This window comes from Lissotriton helveticus, chromosome 1_2, assembly GCF_964261635.1.
Source record: "Lissotriton helveticus chromosome 1_2, aLisHel1.1, whole genome shotgun sequence".
NCBI lineage: Eukaryota > Metazoa > Chordata > Amphibia > Caudata > Salamandridae > Lissotriton > Lissotriton helveticus.
Genome location: NC_136058.1, coordinates 334,385,912 through 334,413,022, shown reverse-complemented (window position 1 = coordinate 334,413,022; position 27,111 = coordinate 334,385,912). Strand labels below are relative to the sequence as shown.

General features: G+C 45.3%; 1 non-coding gene across 1 annotated transcript; it reads right to left on the bottom strand.

Annotated features, from left to right (window-relative positions):
• Positions 1 to 21,451: 21,451 nt before the first annotated feature.
• Positions 21,452 to 21,524, bottom strand: TRNAT-UGU (transfer RNA threonine (anticodon UGU)). The gene has a single exon. It is a non-coding gene; the product is annotated as a tRNA-Thr (tRNA).
• Between the last annotated feature and the right edge of the window lie 5,587 nt (positions 21,525 to 27,111).

Genomic DNA, 27,111 nt, shown 5'->3' with positions numbered 1-27,111 from the left:
AGTTCCGCTCGGTAAGATCGCACTTTCAGGCCTGCGAGTAGCGGGTTCCTCCTCCTCCTTTGTTCCCAATGAAACAGGAATGCAGTCTTTCCTGACAAGCTCTACTGCCTCCTTCAGCCTCGCCGAATTTTCTCTTTGAATAATACTCTCACAAACGTGCTCATGTGATTATAAGTAAACCCCTTTGTTTATGTATAATTTTTTTTCCTCTTGACGTCTTTTAAATGTCTCAGACCTTATTCCTTATTCCCCACTGCAGGTTTGTTAACGTGAGTGCATTGGGCAGAATAGCCCACTGGGTGGCAGTACAATGTGGCGTCTGTACCATTTACAGGCTGTAGGGGTGACACTGGCGCCTGTAAAACTTCACGGCTTTACTCTACTGAGAAAGAGGATTGTTATTACAAAACCCACACTCGGATGCTCCTCACGCTCAATATCCTAGGAGCACACCTCCGTAAGTCAGGAAACAGTCTCAGTGCCCGGTTGAGCAATCTTTCTATCTCACGCTTCACCCCCCGAGAACTCCCCCAGTTCCTCAGTAAATCTCATAATAAACAGCGTTATTTTATACTTCAAGGACGTTTGTAAATATTTCACTTAAACTTCACTTTACGACCTTTCTTTTCTTAACACATATCTTCCTCTCGTGAAAGCCAACGTTTCACAATATCGTACCTCAACTTCATCGGGGGAAATAGTACCGCAAACAACTGCTAAACTTGGGATGTTTTCTGCCAGAATATGTCTCTGGGTGAAACGCCGAACAATCTGTCTCCTCAGTGCAGCTCACGGCTGGAGACGTGTGACAGCTTGCCTTTGGCACTTTTTTACTTATCTCCTCTCACCTCTTCTTGACGCTTCCTCCCGCGATGACAAATCTTCACTTCTTCGACTTTCCTTTTCACACACCCAGGAATTCCCCGCACCTGCGCCTGCTCGGGCTCCGCCTGAGGCACCCTCCGGGGTGTTTTCCAAGGTCGCTACTTCCTCCTCAACTCAGATCAGCTTCCCGCTGCATTGTGGTGACGCACTGCCAGGAATAATAGCGACGTGCTGACAGGCAGGGATTCTCACCTCAAGTAGGGTCTTTCACTTATACCGGGGTTAAATTACCTTCCTTTCCTCCTATGTTCATGAGGTTAACTTCCCAATGCGGTGAGAACAATTTTATAATACTTCCGTTCCTCATCCGCTAAACTCTCTTATGGATTCCAGCTGCTCACTTTACAGACATCCGCCTCCTTCAAAACTCACAACTCGGATTAGCTTAGAGAGCTTCTCCTCACAGAATGTCCATTGCTCTCTTCTTATAGCTCAGGAGCGAGAATGGTGTCAGGCTGAGTGTTGCTCGATGAAAGGCGACCTCAAGGCAAACACGCCGCCTAACGCCGGTGACCTGACAGAGAGTCAATATTTACTTTCGCCTCCGCGCCATTAGTATAGAGTTCCTCAAAGCGCAGAGCGCAGCGCGTATCCTTTACTGTTTTTTTTTTCTTTGATTCCTTTCAGGAGCCGTTCTCGCCTTCAAGCTCAGCATACACCTTCCCTGTGCCTGAAATGACACACGACTTTGCACCAGCGCGCTGATACCAAAGGCTTTACTTTGAGTGGGTGATAGGAATCCACGGTGCCCGGCCCGACACCCGATTATCTTTCTCCCCTTCACTTGGGGGGTCTATCTGGGGCTGATGCGCAGGGAGGTGGTGACTGTAAAACCTCTTACTAGAAGATCAATTGAGGTCAGCTCCCTTCTCACTTCACGCCGCTTTAATTTCCGATGCTTCAATCCGTCTTGTTTTCTTTTCCCCTTCTTTAACTGGTTTATATTACCTCGTCAGTTGCAACTGCTCACCACACGAGCTTTCGTCTCTGTCACAGCTCTTCAACTCGGGTCTTACTTCTCCTCACAAACTCACTCTTAATAAGAACGCCCGATGTAGATCACCTCTCAGAATGCTTCTTCCACTAATTTCACGGATCTTCTCCTACAGAGCCGATTTCTCAACTACTTCACTAAGGCTTTCAATAACACTTCACCACGCAGTGGGAACAATTAACTGCAATTTCGTCTCCCGCTCCGCTCAGCCTTCCTCATTGGCTTCAGCTGCTCACCTGATGAACTTTTGCTTACTCTAAAATTCATCCACTCGGGACTTACTCCTCTTCTGTTTCTTTTTCACACAAGAACGCCCGACGCAGCTCATTAGCTCAATTCTTCATCACGTTATCCATGTCCAAGCTTAACTTATTCCAGGGGAGAGCACCCCACTGACCCTGGCTCAGCTCCGTTACCCTCGTCGCCACAAATGTAGTGAAGAATGTCCACACGTGGATTAATTTCCATGAACTTTATTCAGTATCAATCACTAAAGGTGCTCCCAGCTTGACAGGACCAAAACTCATCACATTCTAAAGCTGCCTACAGAGACAGCTACAGGTCATACCAAGTGGGCAGGAGAAGGGAGGGGGGGAAAACAGGGGAGAGTGGAAGATACCAAGTGCCAAGTTGCAACAGTTCCCCTATGAGATATTGTGGGTGCTTCTGTGGGCACGTGCATAGGGTTAGTATATTAGGCCTTTTATCTGTAAGTTCCTCAAAATGTGCATTAATGAGCGAGTTCTCATAATCTGACAATCACTCTGCGTCTCCCCTGTCTTTTAAGCCAAATCGAACAGAATAACCCACAAAACGCTTTATGCTTAGATTCGGGCAGACAAACAGTGAGTTGGGGAAGCCAGTATTACCTGCACCACAGAGTAAAAAAAGACAAAGCACCCAGAATGAAATATTTTTCAGGCTAATATGAGTTATTGACATTTGTCTCCCAGCCATGGAGTTTCTGTCATCAGCAATTCTCCTCCCTTTTTCCACAAAAGTTGCTCAAACATGAAAGGCAAAATATCCTAGTTTGCAACAAAGGACTACAAGGTGTAGGAGTCACATGACAACCATATTAGTAGGCAGCATAGTTTAATAGGGATTGGTCTGGAGAAACAAACTCAGAATTTAAAACGTACTACCATGGTTGGGGAGTCTCTTTAATAATCAGAATTGATTTCCACCCAAATGAACCCTTTTTTACCACAGTAGGATAATCAAAGACTGGGAGAAAAACCATAACGCTCTAACTTATACCTTGCAATTTGCATGCAGCTCTTACATGACAGTTAATAGCTCACTGTTCTATATTAATATTTTTACTTATTAACTGCAAGTAACAATAGGGTCTCTCGGACAAGAGCAGTAACCCACTGACCTATTTACATTATGTGTACCTCTCGAGAACTACTATGGAGTAAATTCTATTAGAAGCCAATTACATCTTGGAACTAGAAAGTTGTATTTTAATTTTTGTTTCAATTCAAGAAAAATGTAACGCACCCTATCCCACAAAAAGACATCAGTGCAATGACATACTGGCGTTCTCAGAAGCAAGAATGGCCAACACTGTGTAATCCTTCTTTGAATCTCATGGCCATTCCAGTGTCATCAGCAAATATTGAACGGGTTTTGAGTGGTCTTCATTTCATTAACAAACCAGAAAGAGCCTGTGTCTGCAAAGTCTCTTGAAATGCACATGTGCTTGTACTACAATGGCAAAGTTTTCAGATGAATGTATTGTGTTGACCAATAACAACCAGGCGCAGGTGTGCTTTGTCAATTTAAATAAATGCGGAAAAATACTATCTGTAGCGGCGTCTTTTGCGCGTGGCAAAAATAAATGTGAATAAATACAGAAAAAATACCCAAAAAATAAATATGGATAAATACAGACGGAAATGGCCAAAAAATAAATACCATAAAACTGGGAGCCCTAGGTATGATTCCAACATGTTTGACGCCAAACACGATTGAGTTTGTTTCAGCCGTTTTAGAGTTGGTCATCACATGGTCGCATAATGCCCCTCTATATATGGTATATGGCTGCTTCACCGACAACCCGGGAGAATGGACTCCGTAGGCTGCAGGGGTGCCCTGCTCATGCAGGGGCACCCTCTCACTTAGAACCAAGCACCCGGCCCTCAGGACTGTAAACGCCTGCAATAGGGGTCACTTATAGGTTTTAAGTACAGTGGCCCTTAGCTACAGTAAACCTATATCTTAAGTAAGTGGTGCATGCACCAACTTATATATTGCAAAGAGAGAGGCCCCCTGCTAAAAGGGTACTGTCTCTTATGCCAGGGACTAATCAATCTAGTGTACAGACTTAAGGCAACACAATTATAAACATAAATATAATTTCAACAATTAATAACAACCAACATGGTTGAAAGGAGAAACAACTATATCTGAGTATGTTTTACAAAACAGACATCATTTTTATTTGATGATTGTGTAAGAAAATTCATTTAATTAAAAAGACATGGTCCCATACACACTCAATCATTCATCTTCATTCATACTTCAAAGAAACTGGTGTACATTAAAAATTGCAACTTTTTTACATTTCAGATAAATGCAATGACAACAATTTCAATGTTTATGAGAAAAAGACAGTGTGGCACACAAGTAATAATTTCTTGCGTTTGACGCGCGTTTCGGCACAATGCACTCACACTGATCACCATGCACTCACACCATTTACCCGCTCACCCGGCACTCACAGAGATCTCACTGCACTCACAATGCACTTGCGCTGTTCACCCTGTAGCTCACGCTGCAGTCACACGAGCACACTACTCACCCTCACTCATGTAACACTTCACTCACCTGTCCCCCTCACTGCTCATTCTGAAATCACACTCAAATAGTCCCATCACTAACCATGCATTCATTTATCCCACTCTGCACCTACATCCGTACCCAAATTCAAATGGTCACCTCACTCCCCCTGTAGTCACTCCTCTTACCCTACTCTCAAACTGTTACATCGCTCACCGTGCACTCACATGGGCGCTCCTGCCACCCACACAGCGCAGAGGGTTAATGTGTCTGCTATAAAGAATGTGTGCCATGCAGATCACAGAACTGAGTGAGTAAACTATGAGTAGCACTATAAACAAGCATTGGTATAGCCAATAGGTCTCGCTTTTTGGACCCTATAAGTGTTTAGTTATGCAGCAGAATATCCTTGCTGCAACAACACCAACTGCTGCATGGCTAAAGACTTATAAGGTCCCAAATGTAAGACCTATTGGCTATGCCAATGCTTGTTTCCTGCTTATGTTTCTAAAAGGTTTCCAGAATTGGCACCATTGAGTAAGGGATTGCATCTTGCGGGCTTGCCTCCCTCAAAGCCTCTCCACCATACCACTCAACTAACAATTAAGAGCAATTAGTTGGAAACTGAGAGGAGAGAGGATGTAGCCTTATGGCTAGAGCGGTGGCCCTCGAAGCCGGGGACTCGGGTTCGAGTCTCTGCATTGACCCTCAATATCCTGTGATTCTGGGCAAATCACTTAATCTCCAAGTGCCTAACAAAAATGAATGTTTTCGTCTGTAATGCAACTGGTGCTCATGTAATGTGCTCTGATACCTGATATCTTTGGGTCTAGTTCGCGCTTTATAAAACTCTAAATAAATAAACTAAAGGACTGTGGGTTAAGGATGTTTCTCATGTCTTTTTTTCTCAGTTATAGTGAGAACCCAGAATGCTGAGTCCTTCACACTAGAGGGTGGTAGAGGAGGGTAAAGACCCTCCTCTCTTATAGTTTGAAGTCTATATTTAGGTTGGTTTTTAGAAGAAACAGTCCTTAAGATGACATTTGACTGCCCAGTGCAGATAGTTTTAATCTGTCCGATGCTTTTCCTGTGCTGCCATTAAATCTAAACATGGTATTATTAAAATAGTTCCCTAAATCATGGATAGCCATTACTTGCTGGCTTCTCCATGCCAGAGAGATGTTTTCGGTTTACTGAGACCTGGTAGTATTTGTGTAATTCTGAATGAACAAACCAAAACACATGGAATTCACCTATTTCATCCATTCGGAAGAATAACTATGGGAACATTAAGGATTGAGAACTGAGGTGTAGGATTGTTTTCCTGAAAATTAATGTGGAAATCCTAGATCTTGTGGTGACTACAAAGTTAGAGTTGCGTTCCTATTAAGATGTCACATGTTTCCTTTGCTGGTCACAATAAGTTGGGATTGTGCAGTAAGATATAGAGATCTGTCTGCAGAGATTCACACTTTTGCTGAATATACATGGTGTTCTTCTACCTGTGCCCATACAGGTCATAAGCGATGCTGATCCCTGTAAATTGCGTTTAGTGATTAAAGAATTGATTGTGCCTACATCTTTCTTTGTGATTGGCTTGGGTGTGAATGAGGCCTTCATAAGGTGCTCAGTATACCAGAGAACAAGGGCCTTAGTAAGGGTTGAGTGTTAATTGAGAATCTTTTGGAGTTGAGGAGGAAGAGTTGAATCATATTTCTGTAATCGGACACCAAGAGGATTCGGCTCCCACGTTGATACTGTAATGAAGCCAGATGAGTAATGTATGTGTAACTGATACCTGGTCATGGAAAGCGCAAGGCAGGAGAGAGACACGTGTGATTCCTGACAGCATGAGTGGATCACAGGTGTTTGCCAGGCCCTGGCAGTTTAATAAAAGTACTTAAGTGAAATGGTGTTGGTGCAGCACGGCTCCAAAAATTCTTCATAAACCATCACCTTAACCTTACGGAGTTATTCACTAATTTCTCACAAATGGGCCCATAACTTCTACTATTCCTTCGTTCACACATTTATTCTGCTCCAAGGATTCAGTGAGGGCAAAAGGAGAGCCACGGTGCTATAGCGGAGTGCCTAAACTTAAAATGTATACATTATTTACACCTGCAGTTTTAATTCTAATAGTCCCTGCGCTATAAGAAAAATTGCGCAGATCGACAGCATCTCGGGGTGCAAAGGTTAAGTCGATAAGCAAGCTCTTTTCAAAGTCCCAAAAGTCCTCTTTTATACCCTTTTTCACTAACTTATCTATATAACTTTGTAACTCTTATGTCCTAGAATGTCCGTGATTGGTCAATTTAGAGTTGGATGAGCATCACCTCATCGCTTTACTGTTCAATTTATGCAGAGACATCATTATGACTAAAAAATAGTGGTGCTATTGTTCAAATTTTACTTCCTTCGAAGTGTCCTTCAAATTGTTATCCGGTGTCCCATTCCGACAAGTTAACTTGCTGACTTCAACAAACTTGGCATGTACTCCATGTAAATGTACAGGAATTTATAAAGCGCAAATCACCAAGCGGTTTCTAAGCGCTTGCTTAGGGAACCCGTCCTGGTATTCCCCTGTGAGATAACCCCAGCAGGGTATCCGCAAGGTGAAAGCCAGGCATCCCGCCGCGAGGGGTTGTTGTGGAGATTAAGCAAGCTATTGCCTAGAGTTGCAGAGTGTGAACCCGTGAATCGAGTAGGCACCGGAGCGAGAATTGTCGAGTCCATGGACATTTTTAGGACTCAAGACCCCGCCGAGCCGGGAATTGAACCCTGGTCCCGGCCGACCTCTGCTTCCAGGTCTGCCTCCTCTAACCAGTGAGCCACACTTCTCCATGTAGCGGGACAAGCTGTCCTTGACCCATACTGCTCAGGCACAGGCAGCTCGCCCTTCCAGTTGGTGCATGCATACTGAGACCGCCACCTCGGAATCACAGTCAGCTTCCATTTTGTTTTGGTCACACAGGCCTCAATTTAGGAACTATTACAGAAACAAACACAAATAAACGTAAATTTACGAAATAAAGCCTTTCTGTTTACCTCCCCCTTCTAATAATCTCCCAGTTAGTATTTACCTAGCTTTAAGCAACACATATGCGTGATTTTACTTACCAATCTTCATGATTTATGTCACAAATAAACAGACAAAAAGCACATTCATGCAATTTTCAATTCAATTTTATCAAATGCGTACCTTTTATGACACGATATATGACGAATTAGTAAATTATGCTTGGCTATTTCATGCAAATTAATATCCCACGTGTATTTGTGTGTGTGCATTCTATTCTATGTTGGTTAATTTCAAAACCACACGTTTAGTACATATTATAGTTATGGAAAGTTACTTTCACAAGGGGTATACAAACATTTTTGTTTCCACCTTGCTCCTTCAGTGTCAATGAAGTGATAGTGAATGGTGGTACAAAACGTGGTACAGCAGGATGCTTGTCGGGGTTAGACAGCTGTTGTTTGAAAATATGAAGTTGTGAAGAAAACCGTGCGATAAAGGATACAATGATTAGGGGGTGATGTTGATGAGTAAAAATGTAATAATCTGAATGAGATAAACAGAAAACTGCAGAGACGCGCCACTTTGAAGATGGTGAGACATCTGAATGAGACCCATTTGCTCTGCCGTCTCTCCTATCGCCTTTATTCCTGCCTTGATATTTCTCCTAAGCTTTGTTCGATTCATTCTTGTCCATTAAGGGCAGATACCAAGTTACTGGGTTGAGTACTCCTTTACCTGGCTTGGTGGAGTTATCTATTTCTGTATACTGAGTGCATGAAAAGACACATTTCCATGCTCCCACAGGACATCCTGCCTATCTCAAGCTGAAATAAGAGTAAAAACAAAGCCTCCTCTTATCAGTTCATGGAGCCAGTACAGTATTGTAATGCGTCAGCCGTACCCGAAGTAATACAAAATATCAAACCACATTTTTAATCCGATTCATCCAAAATGAATTCTGTTACTTAAAAAAAACTGCATCAAATTGAAGAACAAGATGTTCCTCCATCATGAACTCAAGAGACAGAAGAGTCAATATTTCCTTCATCACTTTATTTATAGCTACGGTAATGTTTATTTAGTTGTAGTGCATATGCAGGTCTAGTCACTTATAAATTGTGAGCTAGTGTAGACACAGATTTAGATTATAAGAGCCTGCATACTTGGGACAATACATATACAGGGAGCAGGACACTAGATAACCAGCATCTACTTTTTGTTCGACTCCCTGTGCGGCAACAAGACTAGCTTCAACTTCTAACATGTTCAAAGTAACCTCTTAAGTAATCCATAGCCTTCAATATCATATGTGCAACAAAGACCCGGCTTAAAAGAAAAGGCTGGGGTAATAAGAGAATACGCTTTTCTTCACTAAGAAAATTCTCAAACTAAGACTGATGAATATCCAAGATTAGTAAAACTCATCTAACTTTCGAATTCCAATCACACTGGCCATAATGTTAAAACTAGACAGTTGCATCACCCTACATAGGGGCCGATTATGATGTCGGCGGATTCCCCCCGCCAGGCTGGCGGTAGCCACTGCCAGCCTGGCGGGGGCAATCCGCCCGACATCCGCATTTGTTTTCCCCCCCGCCATATTAGTATGGCGGGGGACCTCGGCGGACGGAAAGACCGTCTGCCGCTTTTCCACCCCAGTCGCCTTGCGGCCGGGGCGGAAAAGGAATAATATGGTGGCGGTGTCTATCAGACACCACCAGCCATATTATGATGGGCAATTGTGGATGCCTTTCCGTGGCGGCATTGCGGAGAATCCCTGCGGGAGCCCGCTGCGGGACCCCAGGGACTCCGGGGGCGTGGGGGGTGCACATGGGGGGGTACCAATGGTGCCCCCCAGCAGTTCCATGAACAGCATGGCAGCCACCACACGGTGCCTACCATGCTGTGCATGGAAGTGCACAGCATGCTTTCCAGCCATTGTGGCGGGCGGTGCTAAGTACACCGCCCGCCACAATGGTAGGAATGCGGGATGCGCCCGCCACTGTGGCGGTCGCATCCTAATGCTGCCAACGGGACCCCCGCCCTTATGGCGGGCGGTCCCTACTACCGCAAGGATGGCGGGCGGGCAAAGTCCGCCCGCCATCCTAATGGGCCCCCTAGTCTCTCCCTGCATGGATAGTGCCTAGCTAAAATTTCAAAACTGACACCAGGCATCTTTGGCCCAGTAATCCATGACCTTATTAATATATTTCCCTCAAAGCAGGGTTGTTGGCAATGTCATTTAAAGCCCAGTGTCCTCTACATCTTGAAGAAAATTCTCACTGGGCGTATTGAGCAAACAGGTATCAAACGCACTCCTTGTAGCAACATGCTTGGAAATAAAGAACAACTAAGAAATGTTCTTGAAATGCAGTCATACTACATGATAGGTAGTCCATCATAGGAAATACAGTATGGAATTACTTCAAGCCTGCAACAGAGAATACAAGGCATCCAAGGAATAAGGCGAGACAAAAACTCTAAACCTCTTCAATCGTTCAGCAGTCTTCAGAACAGAGGGTGCAGCACAATTTTAAAATGCATTAAAAAGTGGTGGAGTTAGAAGTGACCCCCCCCCCCTCCCCACGCCAATGTTTTCTTTATTCCTTCTCCAAATAATCACTTCATCTACGTTCCCTGATCTCAATTTACTCGGTAACCACTTCATTTCCCGCTATGTTCAAGCTCTGTGTCTCGGACCTGTAACCTCGTTCATCGGTAAATTTACAACTATCACAGAAACTGTGCAAATCTGTTATGCAGTAAAGCAGTCAAACAGCAAATTCCCCAAAAGCATGCAGGATGTTTTCAAGCAGGCCCGGCTCCAGGAATTTTTATTTGGGTGGGCCAAGGGTACATTTGGGTGAGCCACTGGGACTCAATTTGTCGCATATATTTCTGGGCAGGCCTGCTTCAGGGCCCTCATTTATCTCTTCTTACTCTTGCAAGGCCCAGTAAAACTCACTCTTTTCCAAATCTCTTTCTAAATGTTATTACTCTCAAAAAGTGATTTTTCCTTGTAATGTTCCTTTGATGGGAAGAGGAGGTTTCTGAGGTGGGGGTATCAGGCAAATGACACTTCTCGGGCTCCCGCTGTGCGAGCCTTCAGGGAGAATCCCTCTTCATTACTACCTCCACCTGACCCCAGACTCTGCAACACACTCCCTTACAGGCTTGAATATCCACTACTCCTCTCCAGTGCACCTTATGTCACAGCTGACCTTGGGCCCCAGCCCCATATCAGGCACCATCGGGCTCCACTTTCATTTTGCCCGGTAAAAACATTAGAAAAATCACCTTCAAACTAAAAACATTGAATATAGCAGTAAATGTAATTAGCACGCACTAAGTATGTTCCACAGTAGCCCTTATGACCCGACTGCTAATTAAATAAACAAAAACAGAAAGGCCATGACAGGGCCGGCTTTATCGCTGATGCGAAAGCCTTTTTTGGTGCCACACCAATAACCTCTTTCTCCATAAATATCTTTACTACCACCTTCCAACAGTACCTGTCATCCCGCCATGACCCCCCTATTGACCTCCTCCTCACATTTCCTCACTACCTCACGCCACAAGTGCCCCTCATATCCCCATAGCCCCTCCCCCTCATGACCTCCTCCTTGGAGACCAGTACCCCTTATCTCTTTGTAGCCCCTCCCACTCAAGACCTCCTCGTCTAACTCCCTCACTACCACCCTACACAAGTGCCCCTCATCTCTCCCTAGCTCCCCCTCCACCCCATGACCTCTTCCTCGGATTCTCTCACTGTCATCCTCCACCAGTGCCCCTCATCGCTCCTTAGCCCCTCCCACTACCTCCTCCTCGGATTCCCTCACTGCCACCCTCCAACAGTGCCCCTCCTTTTTACGTAGCCCCTCTCTCATATGCATTTCATTTGTTGTATAGCGCTACTCATATCAGTGTAGTGTGTGTCAGTACTTTACATCACACACACATTATACAGAGACAATGAATCATAAAAGTATGTAAATCAGTCTATAGGGAATGTCACATAAGCTAATGAGGATTACAAGGTGTATGAATCACATGTCATCCATACTGGTGGGCAGTATATTTTAAAAGGGTTTGGTATGGGGAAACACAACCTTAGGATTTAAAGACTATTCCATGGGGGTCAGCTTTACTGATAAAAATGTATATCTGTCCAAACATACTCATTTTAGCAACTTTAGAATAATGAAAGACTGGGGAAGTTCTAACTATATCACAAAACAAAAAAAGCGAAGTTCTAACTATACCATTCATGTTTGTAGACAGCTCTTAGATGACAGTTCATAGGTCACTGTCCTATGATACGATTGTAACTTCTGAACTCCAAGTAACACAAGGATCTCTGCGACAAAGGCAGTAACCCACTGAGCTATCCAGATACAATACAGTTCATCTGCATTTAAAAACTACTAACAAACAAATTATTGCTCTCCAGAAGGATCATTAATCACCAGCGTTATCTGGGCATTTTGTATTGTCTTATTGCTGTCCTGCCTCGGCCATGATAAAGGTAAAAACTGTTTAAATGAAGCTCACACGAAGTATGTGTCCTGCTGGGCCTGTGCAGATTTTAAAAAGAAAAAATGTAGTAACACATTCTCTTACCTGCTCCATTACTCAAACTTTGTGTCACAGTCTGATGTGATAAGCCACTGCAGGGGTTAGGAAAGGTGACTAAGAATAAATAAACTTCTTTTCACCTGAGCTGCATAGAAAAAGAAATATCAACGCAGCAGGACAATAGGCAAAGGTTACCAAAGGTTACCAGTGTCAAAGAAAGGATTTGTCACCTTTCGCTGTGCCGAGATGAAGGGGTGAAAAAAGTAAACAAAGCCTTGTTAGCATGTTAATGGTCTCTAAAGACCTGTGAAGTACTCGGGTGTGGGGCTGCGATAATCTCTAAATCTGTCTGTGTGTGCGCGCCCGGGAAAGCTGTCTCGGCCCGGCTGACACACACGACATGCGCGTTGCGCGCCTGCCTTCCAGCCCTCACTGCTGAGGGCCAAGGCTCCTGTTTGGGTGGGCCAAGGCTCCTGTATGGGTGGCACAAAACTACAGAGTAGAGTAGGGCCCAAGGGGAATTATTGTTATAGACCTACATGCACCTTGTCCCCCAACTAAACATATTCAATACACGGAAGGTGTTATAGGTCTTTCATGCAATCCAGACACACTAGGGGAATCTCAAAGGTATTCCACAACCAAGGCTGGAGTAACAGGATAGATAGAAGGATACAAAAGATGTGAAAAGTACCCATCAGCCCACTCAATAGTGGAGGCTCGTCATTTGGGATTTTCAAATGTAGATAGTTGGTATCCAACCAGCACTGCCTTCAGTGAATACTGAGGCTAGCATAGGACCCAAAGGTTGAACCTTCAACCTAAACAAATGACAGCACAAGTGGCTGAAAAGGGCTTAGTTGCAGTGCTCAAAGATGTGAAAAAAGGAAGATGATCCAAGTGATTGTAAAAATGCCTATCTTGACGTCAACAAGAAAACTTTATTGGGTGTGCCCGTCAAGATGGTATGGTTAAAAACAGAGTGACAATAGCAAGAAAGATGATTAGCTATTTATCCGAGATGTTATCTGGTCAACATGTTTCAGCCTGTAAAGGCTTTCGTCAGGACCTACGTATCACTACTGCAACACTTACTTAGTAACGTGTGAAAAAAGAAAGAATAATCTTTTCATGGGTGGTGTATCCCCTCCTGTTAGAAAAAAAGAAACATAAGATAATATTGCACAAAACAAAATGTAAAGCGTAACTGAAGTCCCATACAGTGACAATCACACACGTATGGAATATTCACACTGTTCATAGTATTTTCACTTACCCAACTTTGTGGGATCAGGAGCCTCACCTCACCTGGCGACAGCTCAGGCTAAAGGAGGCCACGCACTAAAAGAAATATATGCAAGATAAAAGTAAAAATATGTTCATCATATATGCAGTTATTTACCAGAACACCATCAGACTCAGGCAGTTGTTGGCCATGACCATTCTCTGGTCGTGAGAATGTGTTAACCTAGTACATATCTGAGAGTTTTCTCACACCCATTGGGATTATATATAACCTAAATGGCGGTGTGTATCCCTGATGCTTATTCAAAAAACTGTTTTGTTTCTTATAGGTGACACACATAGCCAAAGGTGTAAAATCTGTGTCATCTGTCGCATAACCTAACCACTTAGCAAGCAGTCATGTATCTCTCCACAAGCTCAAGGTTGGCCTTAATTTGTTAAAAAAACTAGCAACTGAGCAAGCAGTCATGTATCTCACCACAAGCTCAAGGTTAGCCTCAATTAGTCCTATCTAGGGTAGAGAGTATGTAAAAAACTATGTACAAAACTCTAGCATGCTAAAGGAGAGAGTGTGTACTCCTGGATCACAGACTCCTCACACACGACGAAAGCATTAACTTTCTAAACGTTTTGCCAAAGGCCACTGCAGCGCTTTCAACCCCTAAAGAAAGGAAGAAAATCTCACCCACAGCAACCCTATCTGACCACCTACCTCTCCGTCGTTGCCTCTGGCTTAAACTGAGCCGAGGGGGAGGTGGTGTGTCAGCAGAGCCTGCAAGGACATAAAGATACGTGGCGGACCAGAGAGAGACACACTTGCTGTCTACTCTCCTATTGGATCACTCCCGCACACTAATTCCACCAATCAAAACAGGTCTCCACCCGCGCCGGCTGCTACACCGTCCGCGATGTAGAAACATGCTTTTTATCAGAGCGGACCATGTAGAGAGCTTACATCCAAAGTACGCCCATTGGTTCCTAGTCTCGCAACCGGAAACAGTAAATGGCAGTGTACACGTTTCCTGCGCGCAGAAAACACACCTCCAAACCCTAGGCCGACCCTAATTGGTCCAGGCCGATTTGCCCGGATGTGTTATAGAGGACGCTGTAAAAAGTTAAATCTACCCCGCTAACTTGGCAGGCTGTCTCCTCAGTTGATGGAGCATTCCAATTGGTTCTCGTCCCGCTTGAGTGGACCAATACAAGCGCTGCCTAGGACAGTGCACGCGCTGACTCAAGAATCAAAGCGCTGCCTAAAAAAGCAGAATATCAAAGGTCAAATGCGTCCGACCAACACATATATAAGTATACATCCAGACAATAGTTTACATGTTTACCGACCACTCATAATGTTTATATGTAGCCGAGTACACTTAGGTGCCCATAGCGTGTGGACGTGAGTAACATCCTGTACTCTCCTCATGTCAATTTTACTTCGAATTATGGCTACCTCCCACGGTTGATTACAGATCCTGTCAGTCATGTCAGAATACGTTCTCTGAAAACAATCATTCCGCATTACACAATATACGTGTGGGCCTGCAGCCAGAAGAGGCATACCTAGAATGACAAAATTATAGCGGTGACACAGTCAGGTGTGATTTACATAAACCTGTGTACTCATGGTGCTCACCCAGGTCTTGTTTCAAGAGGCTTCAACAGCTCATAACATGCCCCTCTACCAAAAACTTCTATCCTGTGTACCCAATATTATGCTTTCAACACAGGACGTGTCTAAACATATTTGGAATCAAAGCTGCGTTTCCGTGATCAAAAACCACTGCCTCCATGGCGTGTCTCCGAAGGCCTGCTGGTGCCGAATGCTGATCAGCAGCTGCCTGTGTCTTCACGCAGCGCGAGCCCCTGAGACCTGGGCATGGCGGCGCGCGTGGACCCCGTTGCCATGGAGCTCCAACACGAACTGTCAGAAGCCACAGACACCCGGGCAAAGGCCCGCGTGCCCAGTGGTGGAAGCCGAGCGCCGAGACAGCTTTCTGCCAGGATGTATGTCTCAATTAAACAAGCATTGGCCACACAGCCGTAAAAGTAAGGGCACGTGGCCGTGAAAGGGATCATGGTGAAAGTGATCGGAGGACACGCTCTGTGGAAGCTGTGCACATCGCGCACGCGCTTGTACGCATGATAGCCAGCTGGTGTCCGGCCTCTGGGTAGCACTTTCAAAACCCAGTTACTAAATGTCTCGCCAGAGTAGCGCATGCACTGGCTTAGGCGAGGCCTAAAAATGAAATGATAGGGAGGAAGGTGCTATAGAGAGATGAGGTGCATGGTTGGTGAGTGGTAGTGAGGAAATCCATGGAAAAGGGGAGGGTGCCAAAAAAGACTGTTGCATTGTGTGCGACAAGTTTTAGGGCCAGCCCTGGCTGGGAGTGATATCCCAGCCCCCCCCGCGCCCCTCCATAGTTCGGGTCTAGTTGTGCCCCTGCTCCTTGTCATAACGAGCGGAGAGAGCTCAGGCAGTGCCCTCTGTTGCACCCTTGCACGCTCTCTGGATATCTCTCTGCTCTCCCCATGTGATGACATCGACCACATCTAACCCCTATACATTTAGTCCACCATAAAGAAGCTGGAGTGACCTCATGGAATGGTTTGTTTGAGCGCACAAGACTAACCATTGATCTTGGATACCGGAGCAGCGCAATGCCGGGTGTAAAGCGCTTCAAAGCCTCGTCAGGAGTAGCAAGCACTATATAAATGCAATTACAAGTACAATACGCTCATACATCTTCAGAAGTGGCAAGAATACACCCATCACTACAGATGTTTGTATCTCTAACAACCCTTCCCGAACACAGGGCATTTGAACCTGGCCCCCCTGGTGGTCGAGGAAGTGGGCGTGGGCTTCTGAAGAACTGGCCCCATGTAACCCTTACTGTGAGATTAGCTTCCTTTTACCTCTAAATAAGATTTTTCCAACTCGAGACTATTAACTCTTTCCCTTCCCTTTGCCAGTGCCCCCTCCCTTCTCACAGGTGGGAGAGGGGGGGACTCAGATACCCTTGGGCCCCTGGTTCTTTTCTACTTCTGATGGTGTGTGTCCCTGCAGCGCCCCCTGCTGCCGAGAAGGGTGAAGTTACAGATGCGATGTCCTTCTAAAATGCCCCTTCTTCTGCCCCTCACCCCGCCCCCAGGAATCTCCCCCCCCAGCCCCCGCCCCTGCTGTGGGGCTCTATCACCCCCGCATCAGCCCTCTGCCGAGCCCCCCCCTGTACCTGCGGGGGGCTTGGTTCACTGGTGGGGTGAGCGGGTCTGTGGAGGGGGCTCCAGCACCCACCTCCCGCGCGCTCATCAGCAGCCTCAGACCCCCAAGGCTAGAACTCATCGCCCCTGCCCTGGAGGATTGGGGGGGGTGACATACCACCCTCACCACACTCCCTTCCGCCATTATAGCGGCGACTAGGCGCTCCTACGCGTTAAAAATAAAACAAAGTAAATGTCACAGAAGGCAGTGTGCTCGCACACAAAACTGGAACATTCAGTTCACAGCGTGCCTTGAAGCAAAACCTCTAAGGCTCATCAGGAAGAAGAAACAGAAATGTAATATTTTACGTTTCTGAACGGCTCAGCTGGGGATACAGCTCAGTGGTAGAGCATTTGACTGCAGATCAAGAGGTCCCCGGTACAAATCCAGGTGTCCTTTACTTTTAGAAAAGTTTATTATTTTTTGATGTCAAACATTATTTTCAATACAAATTTCTTGCTTTCAAAAGGGACATTTTATAATAACTTAGTCTACTTTTCAATGCACGTTTAACAGGAAGGAGAGAGAGATTCAAACTTTTAACATTTATGATTCTTTGTCTAAGATTAAATGCACATTTTTTCTGCATTCCTTCATTTCCATACTGGTTTCCTTAATGCGAACCCGTAACCTGTATGGATAGGTGAAAGGGTGCCTCACTCTGGAAAGGTTTTGTGTGCGCCTTTTCACTACCGTATAAACTGGATCCGAGGGCACGAGGGCAGCAGGTGAAGGAATCTGGACTGAGACCCCCTCATCAAGGTGATCAGAAGCGACACCCGAAAGCGTCAAACAAGCACAAGTCGAAGTACATTAAAACAAGCATTTACAATGCAATGGTTTCGCCTTTGGAAAAGTTAGAGCTATTGGCATTGTAAATGACAAAATTTGTATTTATGTGTTGGTTTTGAAAACAGATAAATAAATGGCATTGTCATTAACATTGCCATTAGCTTAATCTCTGCAGTCACTCTGCAGTCCCTAGCACTCCATAGCAGTCCCTAGTCACTCTGCACTCCCTAGCCCTCCCTAGTCACTCTGCACTCCCTAGCACTCTGCACTCCCTAGCACTCCCTAGTCACTCTGCACTCCCCAGCACTCCCTAGCTCTCCCTAGCACTCTGCAGTCACTCTGCACTCCCTAGCACTCCCTAGCTCTCCCTAGCACTCTGCAGTCACTCTGCATTCCCTAGCACTCCCTAGTCACTCCATAGTCACTCTGTACTCCCTAGCACTCCCTAGTCACTCTGCACTCCCTAGCACTTCCCAGTCACTCTGTACTCCCTAGCACTCCCTAGTCACTCTGTACTCCCTAGCACTCCCTAGTCACTAGGTACTCCCTAGCACTCCCTAGCCACTCTGCACTCTGCACTCACACTCAGCACTCACTACTCTGCTCACTCACTACTCTGCTCACTCACTACTCTGCTCACTCACTCTGCACTCACTACTCTGCACACTCACTTTGCACTCTGCACTCACAATCTGCACTCAATTTTATCAAATACCGAGGAGAGGGGACTGCCTGGAGTGTGCTTATGTTGACAGTAGCTTGACAGTGCAAGTGTCACCTGACCTATTAACCTACACCAATATTATTCTACCGTTCTTTGTTCCTAACAATACATATCTATTCCTATGCTATCTACTGGTAATGCTTCACATTACCATACCACATTCCTTTAAGGTCGGACCTGTTGCCATTGCCAATGCTTGTTTGTACTCTTTGCACGCCACTGAAACAACAAACAGTCTGTGCTTTGCGATTCAAAGGACAGATGGCCCTTAACCTGACTTGGAAATCTCCCTCTTCCTCATGTTCAGCTTCCGCCAAGGGTGCAGTCAGTGACCATTATTATATAATGAGGGTCTAAAAAGGAACATTGACGGGCATGCTACGCGGCCCTGAAGAACTGTCGGAGGAAGCAGGCGCCCGTGCCATACTGTGCCCCTCACATGCCACGCCACAGATGCATGAAGTAGCAGCCTGCGCAGAAGATACAAGTGCGGTAGGGGTGGGGGTGCAGACGTAGCCTGGTAAAGGCCCGCTGTTAATGGTGCGCATAACAAAGCTTCTTCGCCGTTGGAGCCGCTCCACTGGGAAGAAGGCAAAATAGGCGTGGGTGAAGGGCCAAGAGTGCGCGCCAAGGAAGCAACAATAGGGAGCCCTGGTCCGAAGAGACCAAATAGAACATACAGTGGGCCCCGGAAATATAAGGAACTCCCTGGGAAGGAGCAGGCTAACGCGTGGCAGAGAGGGCGACAGCAAGTTCGCTGACTTTGGGGAATAACGCCACCCCCTACCAGTCAAAAACATTAGCTCCCAGTAAGCCTTGGGATGCTAAATGTAGTGGAGCTGCAAAATTAAGTGTGAGGGGACCCCAGAGCAGACACTGCACTCGCAGATAAAGCCTGGCTGGAAGTTGGCTAGAGGAACAAATGTACAGTACCAAGATACGCCTAGCTTTTGTTTTGGGTTACGGTTACCCCATACAGCTAAAACACTAAATGCCAAGAACAGAAAACACTGAAACCCAATCTCTTGTTTACACGTGCCTTCATGTACTTAAACTAGGCTAAAATGTCGAGAAATATTTGACCTTAAATTTGCTAAGAGCAACCCGCCCGCGAGCAGTGACTAAACTATAGATAATGATTTGGCGGCAATTAGACCTCCTTAGAAACGCTGTGTCTGCAGGTGGCGGGATTATTAATCCAAACAACGTGTTCGCAAGAGTTTGTGGCTACACGACATAAGTGCTCGGGTTATTCACTATGAAGTTTACTTTCTTTACACCCTCAGTGACCTACAGCTTGCATTTTGGCACCTCTCGTGGTCGGTATCACATGCATTCCCTCGGTTTATACAGCTGCAGAGCGCTGCTCCAGTGGCTCAGTTTGCATCATAAAGAGAAGAACTCGGGAGGGCGGGGGAGGGTGCTAGGAGGGGGGTGCTGCAAGTAAATAAAGCGATGGAAAGTGGAGTTTACAGCAAAAGTGCAGGGTTGGTCTTTTCTTTCTTTGCACCTTCTTAGAGGACCGACAATTTTTATTGAGGGGTAAGATCTATATATTAATGAAGTAGGTCAAAGAAGATTGTTTAAGACAAGCATTTAGTGGAAGATGTTTCTTGGGCGCATAGTTCCTTCAAATTAAAAATCTACCCTCGCCCGGTTTTTCACTGTTAGTCGAATGAAAAACAAGCATTTCCGACGCATTTACACACGGGCTCAGGGAGGGGGGACGGGTTCACGGACAGCGGGAGGGGGTGGGGGGGGGCGGCGGGAACGGCCAGTACTCACCTGGACCTGGACTTCCTCCGTCTGCGGTCGGCCTCGGAATGGCCAAAACAAACATCGAGGACAAAAAATAAATAAACCCCGCCCACGGCCGCATGACGAGCAAAAAGGGGCAGGATGAGAAAAAGATCACAGGAACGCCCACGAGTCGCCTCGCAGGATGACGGACGCCTCTGTTTGCCGATGGCTAGCGTCCATTTATGGAGCTAGCCAATGGGATACAGAGGCGGGCCGAACATCCATACTGTGGACAAAAGTTTTCGCCCTGGGCGGGGCACTAGGTCGAAACCTAAAAATAGTAACTGGGATCCTAAGTACAATGGGGGCGGGCCAGTTATTTGAGGGGGGGCATGTGGGCGGGGGAGGCAAAGGTGTGTGTAAAAGAAAACAAAATTGTGTAATTATTTTGAAGTAACTGCATATAAATTAATGTACACACATTAAATGAAGAAAAGAAATGCAAGTTAAACTGATCAGTGAGAACAAGACAGTAGAACAGTGTTTCTCAGACTGTGGGTCACAGCCTCTGGTGGGTGGCCAAAGTCCAGCCAATACATAACGATGGCTTTAAATTCCGGATATTTCTGTCCCATTTGCCGAGCGCCAAAGGACAATCTATATCTTCTCCGCTTATTTTTTTAACATGGAGACTGGTGTTTACGAACTCCTCTCACTTTGCAGTCTGGAGAAGAAAGTAAATTACCTTAAAAACCCTGGTGGCTACACAAAGTGTAAAAGGAAAGCTGGGAGATGCCATTTTATCCTAACTCACAACAACATGGAAATACATGGAAATGAACTGTGCACTTCAGCAGCCAGGAAACAAGATGAAGCACATTTTTGTTATAATTCTGAAATGTGATGGTAATAAAGATTTTAGTAGGATCAGAAGAAATCAAGACGTGATGCGCAAATAATAAATATTCACTGAAACTCGATTTCTACACAATATAATTTGTGTGCTCTTACGTTTTATCAGTAAAACTGTGTGGTCATGCAAACTAATTAGCCATTTCAATGGAAAACGTGCTGTCTATAAATGACAGTGCGCTGCCACACGGTGCTTTACTACATTATAATTATCGCCCGCCTCCCGTCCATTGAAGCCGACAGCTAACAAGATGCTCAACTCAACAAGCCTGCTCAGACAGTTCACATTCCAAAACAAGAACCATGACGTCATAAGCTTCTGTCTCCAGGGAGACCAGCTCTGTACAGATGGACCTGGAAGGGAATATTTGTTTCACGTTGTTCATTCGTTGCAAAGGAAGAACTACTTTGTTCTAAAGTCCCTCACTTGGAGGTTTAATGTTGGAGGCAGAATGCTTTTTTTGGTTAGAATATTTAAGTGATTGAAAACTTTTTTACTCAAATAAAAAAATGTATAGGCTCCAGCGAGAATTGAACTCGCGACCCCTGGTTTACATGACCAGTGCTCTAACCACTGAGCTATGGAGCCCTATACCAATAGTCACAATGAGGTATATTTTCCCAATAATAAAAAGGTGTTCACCTGGGGTGACGATATGTGGATGTCACATCAACTTCCCTTTGTGCCCAAACTGTGGTAAATAAATAAATAATACCTCTCTTTTTGACTAGACATATATCATAACAGATAGCTCAATAAATAAGAGTCAAGATTCGAGGTAGTAGGAGTTCTGCAGGTTTATTACAGCATAAGGACAGGAACAGGTCAACCTGCATAGGAATAGGATGACAGGGCCCAGCAGCTGCTGGGGCTGGATCTGGGATGAGCGCGCTGACTTTTAATAACAATACATGAGCATATATACATAACGCAAACACATAGCATTACATTGCAGTAGGCGTAGCAGTGGGTGGAGCAGAAGGCGTGACGCGTAGCAGTCGCGAAAGATAAGGGCGAAAGTAGGTGTAACTGGGCGTATACATAGACATGTGATGCAAACGTAACAGGATATGTCATGAATGGGGCGGAAACCATGGAGGGGGCTACCTGGGGAGCCGGGACCTCTAACCTGATGGTGCGCGCAAACTGGCAATGACGTATCACTAGGAGAAGCTGGGGGCTATGAACTCTGTGCTAGGAGCAGAGACTGAAGTCTGGAGAGTCAGGGCGACATGTACCTAAACAGTATCTAGTATCTGATGTTTAGAGAACATGTTGATATAAACTATAAGTCAGGAGAGGAAAGGCTAACTTGATTCTAAGACTGGACCATGTATTATTCTACATGTAGTACGTGATGAAGAATATTAAATGACCATTGAATGCAGTATTTCTCTAACGTGGAGACGTGAAGGCTAGACAATGACGGAAACTATTGATACAGTTCAGTAGCTTAGGAATGCAGAGAAGGAGGACTGAACTGATAACTGGAACTATAACATATTCTTGGCAGACTCAGAGACTGAGCCAGGCTGGACCGGGCACTGCGAGGCAGGAAGTAAGTGAAGGGTCGAGGATACAGGTGGGGGCTGTATCCCTCCTCAGCGAGGCTTCAGGAGACAGGAGCTGAATCTGGTGTCCAGGCCCTTTTGAGGCCTAGAAACGGGGACTTTATAATAGAATAACGTGCACACTGAGAAACGTGGCAACGTAGCTTTACATAGGCCTGATATTCGTAGTATTCACGAGGACTGGAAACTGGCATACTAGAGGTGGACACAACTGTAATTGCGTCATTAATCGAACATGGGGAATGCATAGGCATATTTAATCATGCACACATAACATATGATGGATGACACGTAGGGACACAGAACATGGCAAAATTTACTTTTCCACATTCCCTCCTTGTCACTACGTTTCCATCAGGAAACATCAATATTCATGATACCATCTATCATTTCATACAGTATCATTTGCTCATCTCGAATTCTCTTAGAACGGGATTTAGAACGGGGCTTGGGACTAGGAATACAAGAGGTAGCACAAATGCCGCAAATCGCAGGGCCACATTGTATACAGAGGCAGCAGCTGAATATGATCGCTACTGCAATACCTAGAAAGGACAATATTTTCCATCCCCATGCGGAAATTATATTCCAGAACCAACCGGACCATGTCCAGGTGCCTGGATCTTGGTGTATCAGATGGGCAATTTTATGGAGTCTGGTTATAGCTGAATAAACAGACGGCGCGTTATTTGGAATGAAAATGCAGCAACTAGATCCGATGACTCTACAGGCCCCGCCCCTATCGGCCAGTATGACGTCAAGGACGAGACGATTCTGTAAAACGACAAATCTCATAGCAGATTGCTCTTCAGTTAAGTTACCTAGAGCAGAGGCAGTCTCATTTACTACAGCTTCAAGGGTTCTGGTTAATCTACGGATTAACTTACTATTCTGGACAGGGCCTATAAAGAAGAAGAAACCTTTATTGAAATCGGTATATTGTTCTAGAGTAGTTTCAGTATAATCGACAATTGGGGACTCCCTTCTATGTCTAATGTGTACTAGATGTGTATTTCTATGATAATCAGGTGGGGCTAGGAAAACGGGTGGCAGTAGGAAGGCAATGTAACAGGTTCCCTCCCAATCGAGGGGCAGACGAACATATGCGGTTTGACCACAAATGAAATATGAATGACGTGAAGCTTTGAAGATAGATTTCCCACTATCACTATACTTGACAATAGTAGTACAATCACTATGTCCTACATGTACGGAACCATTATTTCGGACACATAATTCGCCTTTGACTGGTAGTACTGAAATAGCAGGTAAGTCTGGAGTAGTAACAGACTGAACATTCAGGACCATAAAATTCGACGAATAATTACCTAAATTATACACTTCATTTTCTAGATCTAAACCTGTTCTGTGAGGGAGACCTTGCTTGTCTGGAAAACATGTACTGTTAAGAAAAGACATATCTGTTGAGGATGACGTTAACGTGGACCATGCTCCACACGAACCGTTATGTGAAAATGGATAAGGAAAAAGTGGCAGAACTCCCTTCGGGGTCTGGAAAGGGGGGAGTCGACCACACACCCAACAATTAGTGGCATTGCTGGTCTGGTGTGAGTAATGTAACATGCGGATAAATGAGTTATTACGCATAGCGAGGCGGTAGGACAGTTCATGAGGGGGCAGATCACTAAACGTGTGCTCTACTGTAGCATTAGCAGACTTATTTACATGTGAAACTGGGAAACATAGGTAAAATGCATAACTGGTGCAGGAAATCATAAGGCTGGAAAACAATATAAAACATAGAAAAATGATACATCGGATTGAGTGTTGACTAACTCTCTCACTATGGGGGTCTATTTTATACATGTCAGAAACAGTCTAACCGTTTCACCTAGGGGAGGACTTAGACAATCAAACTGACTGACTTAATTTACTAGACCGTAGTTTCTGTTTATACTCCTGCTGTGGAGTTTTCTCTAACAGGGGAGGGGTTGTAACAATGTCATTTGCGGGACAGTCCTTGAGAACAATATTTTGGCAATCCTTCAAATCCTGGGAAATGTTTTTCAAGACGGGTTTCAGTCCATTAAAAAGTTTGACATGAGAAAGGTGTACCCAGCCTTTGCGTCCTTCCAACTTCACGGCTGTACGGGTAGTGAGGAGGACCTGTCGGGGCTCTTTCCATCGAGGCTCCAGCGGACTTGATCTGTCAAAGTTGCGGACCATCACCATGGATCCTGGAACGATTTCATGCGGTGCCACCTCGGTATTGTCTGGAAATGCGGCGGCAACCTGTGAACGACATGAGTTGAGGGCAGACATCAAGGAAGCTAGGTAATCTGTCAGCATATTACTTGAAACATCGGTAATACTTCGGGGTCTAGGAGTACCCCACATATTTGGGGGGCGGCCGAAAACGACCTCATACGGAGACAGACCTGATCTGGAATGTGCGACCATGCGCATATAAAATAAAGCGACTGGCAGAGCTACTAGCCAGTCCACACCTTTTTCTTTGCATATTTTGGCGACTCGGATTTTCAGAGTCTGATTATGTCTCTCAACGAGACCGGCTGCTTCAGGATGGCGTACACAATGGAACTTCCACTGGTACCCTAGCAAAAGGGAAACATGCTTCATGAGTTCAGATGAGAATGGCTGGCCGTTATCAGAATACACGACCCTAGGGAGTCCATAACGGGGGAAGAACTCACGAACCAACTGCTTGGCAGTGGTCGCGGCTGTGTAATCTGGGACTGGATATGCTTCTGTCCACCTGGACAAAGCGCATACAACTACAAGGACATACTTGAAACCTCGACATCGCTCCATCTGAATATAATCCATCTGGAGGACTTCAAAAGGGTGGTCAGGGGGCTGGAAACCACCTTGTTCCACCGGGACACTTTTACCTGGATTAAACTGACAACATATCATACAGGTACGGACTTTCTGCTTAGCTGCAGCTCGTAAATGCTTGTTGAACCAAATGTTCTGGATACTATCTAACATAGCTTTTTCTCCTAAATGTGCTGGACTATGTGCGGTATTAATAATGACTTGAACCATAGAGTCGGGGAGAAACCATGTGGCTCTACCCTTCGTTAACCATCCTTGATCTGTCTGGACCCCTCCTTGTTCGGACCATTTCTTGATTTCATCGGGAGTAGCATGTAACTGGATATCTATGACATCTTGAGTAGGGTCCTTAACTGTCATGCATGTAGTCGGATCTGGAGTATGTGTCTGTGTCGGATTAACTTGAAAGTCTGGAGTCTGTGCTGTAAGTTTGGCTGTGCGATCTGCTAGATCGTTACCCTGAGAAATAATGTCAGTAACTTTCGTATGTGCTTTGCATTTCATGATAGCAATGGATGTCGGTAAATGTATTGCATCTAATAGAGCTTGAATAAGGAGACCATGCTGAATCTTGGTTCCATGAGAAGTCATGAAACCTCTCTCCTGCCAGAGCACTCCAAAGTCGTGTACGACTCCAAATGCGTAGCGTGAATCTGTGTAAATATTAACTTTCAGGTTCTTGGCGTGTATGCAGGCTTGTGTCAGAGCAACTAGCTCTGCTGCTTGAGCGGACAGAGTGTCAATACGGTGTGCTTTAATAACGTCAGTGTCAGTAGTCACTGCATACGCGGCGACTAGTTCTCCTGTACTTGTTCTTAGGCATGAACCATCCACATAAAGTGTCAGGTCGGGGTCTGGTAACGGAGTATCTGTCAGATCTTGTCTTGGCTTTGTCATAATGTTAACTACTTCCACACAGTCATGTGGGTCAGGATTCGAAGTAACTGATGGTAACAGTGTAGCAGGATTTAAAATGTTGCAGCGTCTGATTTCTATGTGTGGCTGGAACAGTGTCAATTCATAACCTGTTAAACGTGCAATTGTCAAGTGTTGAGTCTGTGTTCGGTTTAAAAGAACTTCCACGGAATGTGGAACTTGTACTGTCAAGGAATGTCCTAAGACTATGGAATCACTTTGTCTGATAGCTAGTGCTGTGGCTGCAACTGACTTGAGGCACGCAGGCAGCGCCTGGGCGACTGGATCTAATGTGCTCGAAAAATAAGCACATGGCTTGTTTTGTCCTGCTTGATCTTGTGTGAGAACAGATAATGCTGTACCTTCGCGTTCTGTGACGAAAAGTGTAAAAGGCTTACTGTAGTTCGGTGTGGCTAGAACTGGAGCTTGGCATAAAGCTTTCTTTAACTCGTTGAAACTAAGTGTATGTTCAGATGTCCAAGGGAGGACAGTCGATACGGCTGCCTCCTGTGTCGTTAACTGTATCAGTGGTTTGGCTAGAAATGCATACTGGGGAATCCATTGTCTACAATAAGAAGTAAGGCCGATAAAAGCACGTACCTCCTTCTGGGTCTTGGGCTGAGGAAGACTCGCTATTAACTGGATACGGTCTGGTGTCAACTGCCTACCCCTCTTGGACAGTAAGTGTCCTAAGTATACCACTTGCTGGACACAGAATTGAAGCTTTGAAGGGGACACCTTGTGCCCCATCTCGGCCAGAAAATACAGAACCGTTAGTGACGCTCGCTCGCAATCACGTTCAGAACGGGCTGTGATCAGTAGGTCATCGACATACTGGAGCAGGGCAGTGTCAGTTGGCATGTGAACAT